We start from the raw sequence: 7,232 nt of genomic DNA on the forward strand, positions 1-7,232 counted from the left end.
CTTGGGCTCTCAGCTCTCTTAGAAGGCCACCCAGGTGAGCATACCCCATCCTTCCTGGGGACCTGGGTGCTTGGCTGGGTGAGAAGAGGGTGGGGAGAAGATGGGGCCTGAGCAAATCACTGCCTCTCTGGGCCTCAGTTTCCCCATCTGAGACCCATCCAACTCCAGGGAGTCGTGTTTCTAAGTTGTAATATCACACTGTAGAAACCTCTGTCCATAGTTCTTCCTCTCTGTGGGTGTGACCAGCCTCACATCATTCCCCACTCCGGGGACTCTTCCTGTGGGAGGGGGCCCTCCAATGCCCTCATCTGCTCACACCACACTCGGCCACCTCACCAACAGGGCTGGCACAGCAAAGAGAACACCAATCAAAGCAGCCCCAGCCCACCTGGACTGCAGGGCTTGGGGACACCCTGACATCCCCACCTCCAAGGGCCTCAACACAGCCCCCAGGGCCTCCACCTGAAGGGCTGGCTCCCACACCCGGGAAGTGTGAGGCATGGGGTGAGGGGACGCAAAGTGATGACATGTTTAAAGGCACAGAGATTACGTCCAAAAAAATGAAGTGTGAGATTGTAAATGTGTGTCTGGAAGGCGCTGTAGGCCTTATAGAGTTCCATTCTGTGGGGAGTGGAGGGTTCTCTTCTGGCCACCCAGAAAGTCCCAAGGAAAGAGGCGGCCAGCTGAGGTTCCAGCCAGCGACTGGCAGAGCTATAGTTGGCAAAAAGGGGACTGGAGAGATGAGCACCATCTGTGGAAGGGGAAGGAGGGCTGGGGTTCTGCTTTCACTGGGGGCTGTCAGCTCATAGCAGCTTGGGGGGCTATCCCAGCCAGACTGAGTGGCCCTATGGCACCTGATTTTGAGTGCTAAGCCTCCCCCCAGGTATCAGCAGGGGAGGAATTCTGAGAGACCCCTTCAGTCCAGGGAGTGAGAACCAAGGTCTATAGGAGGACCAGACTTTGCCGGGCCATGCAACATGGGAGTGGAGTGGAGGGGGGGTTGGGGGGAGGGGGGCAGTGCCCGGTGCAGAGTGACGTTGGGAATACACCTGAGGGTCTGGGAGAGGCTGCCCTTGCCCCCTGTGCCTGGGGTGATGGCAGCAACTGAGGTGGTACCACCAGCTACCCCCACCCCAGCTAGACCTGGGGGCACAGGTTCCCTCACCCAGGAGTCTCCCAGGCCTCATACCTCCCCATCAGGTCTGACCTCCTCGCCCCGCCCCTGCCTGCATTCCCATCTCCTCCATGGCCAAGGTGGCCCTACTGCCTACAGACCTCAAGGCGCCGATGCAGGCTGGACCTCTTCGGAGGGGGCCAGGTGCTTCCCACCTCTGCGTCCACAACTCCTGCCTCCCCCACACCCAGCCCCAGCCCACCTTTGCAGCTTCTGGTCACCTGCAACACCTCCCCTGGCCATCCCACGTTGGTCTCGCCTCACTGTCTGCCCAGCGTGGAGAAGGAAGGTAAATTAACGTGGAACAGCAACTGACAGACCAGCACCTGGTTCAGTTGACCCTGGATGGTAAACTGAGGCCTAGAGAACTCGCAAATTAGCTCAAAGGACACAAAGCAAGTGGGGGTGGGGCAGTGGCAAACACATGATCCCAGTCTCCTGCTTTCACCAGCTAAGCCACCTCCAGATAATCTTGCTGGCCTCAGCACAGCATGAGGAGGGTGTGTTATCCAAGGAGGTCAGAGCTTTTTCTTCCAGCATAGCATGCTCTGGCCAATGGCAAAGTGGCCCCGTGTTTCTGTTAGAGAAGCCTCGGCTTGGGGCTTTTTTTATTCCCCCTGCCATGGCCACCCAAGCCTGCTTGGCATAGGCCAGCTTTCTGGGAAAGGACATCCAGAGTATGAGGCAGGACAAGCTGACACTAATAAGGGGGCTGCAGCCACCCTGTGCAGCGTGAGGGAAAGCACGGAGTGGTCCAGGCTGGGCTGCGTGTCTACCCTGTACATGTTCCTAACCAGAGTTATGGCAGTGCTCTCCAAGGGGCTGATGGGCACAGCTCCAAGAGGACCTCATCAGTGCCAGGGAGGGGTGTGTGCTGTGAAACAAAGCCCACCCCGAGACAGGAAAGACAAGGGTGGTAGGTTGTGACGGCTCACTGGCACTTTTGCAAACATCCAACTTCATGGAGACCTTGGCCCTGTGAACTGCCAGAATCTTGCACAGCAGTGGGTCCTGAGCATGTTGACACCCAGCCATGCAGAGGGGGCTACCCAGGTCTCAGCAGAACAGCAAACTCCTGCAAAGCTGGGGGTGCCCACCATGACCCCAAGCTGGGCAAGGGCAGCCCACCTCCCTGGGCCAGGCCCACCCGACATCTTTAAGGCCTAGTTTGGATGCAGAAGCAAGGCCTCAATTGTCAATTCAGTGACTTTCTCAGTCGCCTCCTCCCAGGGCCAGAGACAGAGACAGAACGCACAGAGGACCACCTTCCCAGCTGATGCCCACCCACTCCTCAGCCACTCAGGCCTCAGTTGCCCAGCCAACAGCATGATGAGAATGAGGTTTGGGGAGGATCTAGGAGGGCCAGACTGGGGAGCTTGTGCTGCCCAGGTGCTGCCCAGAACAGGGAGTGGTTCTCTCAGGTGGTCTGGAAGGAGTGGGTGAGCAGCTGCTTATCAGAAAACATTGCCTAATTGGGGCCTAATTGGGAAGGTTGATGGGGCCAGTAAGGGGGGCTCCTTGGGGAGATGGTGAAAGCCACTCATGAGTCATTTGAAACTGAGCCAGACAAAGAGCTCAAGGAGAAATGATCCCACCCAGCCTGCTAGCCATGGGTAGAATGAGCTCATGGGCTCTGGGATGCACATGCGTGCATGTGTGTGCACGTGTGTGTGTGTGTGTGTGTGTGTGTGTCTGTGTGAGAGGGGGAGGGGGGGGAGGAGAAGAGAGGAGCTGGTACTCATACAGCTGGTACTCAGAAGCTGAGCCCTGCAGAGCCTCCACTGCGGGCCCCATCACTGCATGGCCAGACTGCCCCCTGCAGGTCGGGGAGGGAAGGGCCCAGTATCTCAGCCAGCGTCCTGGCTTAGCATCCTCACCCAGCATCCCAGCCAGCATCCAGGCCAGCATAAACATACCTTCTCTGCAGTGCCCAGCACAGGACCTGTCCTGGGACAGATGCCAAATGGACATGGAGCTTATTCTTCACAGTGGGACACCATCTGTTCACACCACTTCATCCTCTGTGAGATGTGTGTTGGAGACTTGGATGTTTCCAAATGTTTAAAACTTGTTTTGAAAGAAATGTAGATTCACATGCAATTGTGAAAGATAATAAGAGACTCCTTGTACCCTTCACCGGGCTTCTCCTAATGGACAATATGACAGCCAGGAAACTGACATTGACAAAATGCATCGACCTTGCTACATGAACTCATCTGTGTGCATGTGTGTTTAGTTCTATGCACTTTTATCACACATGGAAGTTCATTTGTCCACCACAGTCACACTGAACATCTCCATCACTCATGGAGATCCCTTATGCTGCCCTTTTATAGCCACACACCCCTGGCATCTACTAATCCACTCTCCATCTATCATTTTGTCAGTTCAGGAATACTATATACATGGAATCATACAGTAACCTTTGGGGATTGGCTTTTGCACTAAGCAAAATTTCCTGGAGATCCATCCAGGTTGTCAAGTGTATCAATAGCCCCTTCCTTTTGATTGCGTCATAGGATTCTACTGTATGGATATACCATTCACACATTGAGGGACATCTGGGCTGTGTCCAGTTTCTGGTTATTATGAATAAAACTGCTGTTAACATTTGTGTACAGGTTTTATGTGAACATAAGTTTTATTCGTCTGAGATAAATGCTCGGGAGAGCAATGGCTGGGTCATATGGTAGCTGCATGTTTAGTCTTGTAAGAAACTGCCAAACTGTTTTCCAGAGTGGCTGCACTGTTTTACATTCCCACCAGCAATGTACAGGAGATCTAGTTTCTCCACATTCTCACCAGTATTTGGGGTTGTCACTGTCTTTTTATTTTAGTTGTTCTTATAAGCATGCAGTGGTATCTCATTGTGGCTTTAATTTGCATCTCCCTAATGGCTAATAATGTTGAACATTAATGGATTTTATTGCCTCTTTGGTGAAATGTCTATTCATCTTTTGCCCATTTTCTAATTGAATTTTTTAACATTGAGTTTTGAATGTTCTTTATATATTGTAGGTATGGTTTCTTTTGTCAGATGCTGGTTTGCAAATATTTTCTCCCAGTCTGTAGTTTGTCTTTTCATCCTCCTCACCCGGGCTTTTTCAGAGCAAAAATTTAATTTAGTATTTCCTTTTATGGTTATGCTTTTGGAGTTATGCCTAAACTCGTTGCCTAAGCCAAGATTCTGAAGATTTCTTCTATTTTTTAAATAAAAGTTTTATAGTTTTACAGTTTACCTTTAAGTCCATGATCCATTTTGAGTTTTTATATAAAGTGTGAGGTTTAGGTTGAGGTTCATTTTTTTGTCTATGGACATCCAGTTGCTTCAGCACCGTTTGTTATAAAGGCTTCTTCCTCCATTGAACTGCTTTTGTGCATATTTGAGTGGAGCTATTTCTGTATTCACTGTTCTGTTCATGTATGTGTCTAACCCTCTGCTGATACCACACTGTCTTGATTTCTGGAACTATATAGCAAGTCTTAACGTTGGATAGGGTGATTCTTCCACTTTGTTCTTCTTTTTCAAGACTGTTTTAGGTATTCTAAGGCCTGCACCTTTCCATATAAGTTTTAGAATAAGCTTGTATGTGCCTACCAAAAAAAAAAGAAACCTTACTGGGATTCTGATAAGAATTACATTAAACCTATAGACAAATTTGGAGAGAATTGGCATATTTGCTATGTTGGGTCTTCTAATCCATGAATACAAAATGTGTATTTATTTAGGTTTTCTTTGACTCCTTAAAATCATCATTTTGTAATTTCAGCATAAAGATCCTGCACGTTTTGTCAAGTTTATAACTGAGTATTTCATTTTCTTTGGAGTGATTATAAACAATATTGTGTTTTACATTTCAATTTCCACATGTTTGTTGTAAGTATATGGAAATGTGATTGACTTTTGTGTGTTGATCTTACACACAACCATACAGAGCTTACTTAGTGCTAGAAGGTTTGGCTTTTTTCTTTTGAAAGGTTCATTGGGATTTCCTACATACAATAGATAATCGTGTCATCTGCCAATAGAACTTCCAATACTATGTTGAAAAAGAGTGGTGAGAGCAGACATCATTGTTCTCGAACATTAGGGGGAAAGCTTTCATCTTTCACCTTTAAGTATGTGTTAGGTGTAGGGGGGTTTTTTAGGTGTTATTTATCAGTAAGGAAAATTCTCCTCACTTCCTAGTTTGATGAGAGTTTTTTTCATAAGTGGATGGGTTTTTTCAAATGCTTTTTCTATATCAGTATAAGCATATGATTTTTCTTCTTTAGCCTGTTGATGTGATGGATTACATTGATTGATTTTCAACGGTTGACCAAGACTTACATATCTGGAATGAATCCCACTGGGCCATAGTATCTAATTCATTTTATACATTGCTAAGTTCATTTTGTTAATATTTTGCTGAGAATTTTTATTTCTAAGTTCATAAGTGATATTAGTCTGTAGTTCTCTCCGGCTCTGTCTCTATCTCTGCCTCCCTGTCTCTCTCTATCTCTATCTCTCTTTGGTACTGTCTTTGCCTGGTTTGGGTATCACACAGGGTAATACTAACTTCCTAACATCAGTTGGGATCTATTCCCATCTCTTCTATTTCCTAGAAGAAATTGTATAAAATTGGTATAATTTCTTCTGGTCATGGGGATTTCTTTGGGGGGGTGCTTTTTATTTACACCAATTTTTGAAATGGTTATAGGACTATTCAGGTAGCTTATTTCATCTTGGTTGAGTCTTGGTAGTTTATAGTTTGTGAGGAATTGATTCATCTCTTCTAAGTTGTTGGATTTATAAGTATAAAGTTGTTCATAGCTTACTTTATTATCTTTGTAATGTCCCAGGGTCTGTAGTGATGTCCCCTGTTTCATCCTGATTTTGGTGATTTGTGTCTTCTCTCTTTTTACATTCTTCAGTCCTGCAGGAGTTTATAAACAATTTTAAAGACTAGCTTTTAAAAATTGATTCCTCTATTGTTTTCTGTTTTTTATTTCTTACTTCTTGCTTTGGTTTTATTTTGCTTCTCTTTCTAGTCTCTTGAGACAGGAACTTAGAATATTGACTTGAGACCTGTCCCCTTTTCTAATGTAGGCATTCAGTGTTATAAATTTTCCTCTCAGCACTGTTTAGCTGCATCCCACATATTGTGACATGTCGCACTTTCATTTTAATTTCCAAATATGTACACAACAAACAACAGAGCCTCAAAATCCATGAATTGAAAACTGATGAAAGGAGATGTAGACAAATCCACAGTTATAGTTGGAGACGTCAACACCCCTGTCAGCAATTGATAGAACTACTAGACAGAAAATTAGCAAAGACATTTAAGAACTCAACAACCCATTGACCAAGAGGTCTGATAGACACCACCCAAAGTACCTTCTTTACAAACACCCATGGAACATTTGCCAAGATGGACCATACCTCATGGTGTGAAATAAACCCCAACAAGTTTAAAAGAATTGTAATCATACAGGGTGTGTTCTCTGACCACAGTGGCATTAAACTAGAAATCAGTGCCACAAAAGACATCTGGAAATCCTCTAAACACTCTGAAACTAGACAACACGCTTCTAAATAATCTATGGGTCAAAGAGAGTCTCAATGGAAATCTTTAAATATGTTTTTCAAATTTAAAATTTTTAATTAAAGCAGAAATAATCTACCCCCTATTTGGAGAAAAGATTTCATTTCTATAATCTACTCCAAACCAATTTTCTGAATGGTCTCTTTTCCTCCCTTGGTTTATCCACAGCTAACAGGGACAGTGCCACTCCAGAGACACTCTCACATCTGTAGGGCCAGCAGAGAAAAGGGGAAGGCACTCAGACTGAGACACCATTCCACCTGGACCACAGGTTGGGACTCGGTGGAAGGGGAGCTATTTGCACTTAGGGGTTATACTGGAGTATGCCAGGTGCGGGGCCAGTGTCCCATTTTTGAAGTCCCATCCTCATGGCTGGGACTCCCGCCCAGCCTGCAGTCTCTGTGTTGGGGCTAGGGAGCACGAATCCTGCATCCAGGCTTTTCCTGGCCCCTTGCACCCATGCATTCCTA

This window comes from Monodon monoceros, unplaced genomic scaffold (assembly GCF_005190385.1).
Source record: "Monodon monoceros isolate NGI ecotype Baffin Bay Population unplaced genomic scaffold, NGI_Narwhal_1 Super_Scaffold_12, whole genome shotgun sequence".
Taxonomy (NCBI): domain Eukaryota; kingdom Metazoa; phylum Chordata; class Mammalia; order Artiodactyla; family Monodontidae; genus Monodon; species Monodon monoceros.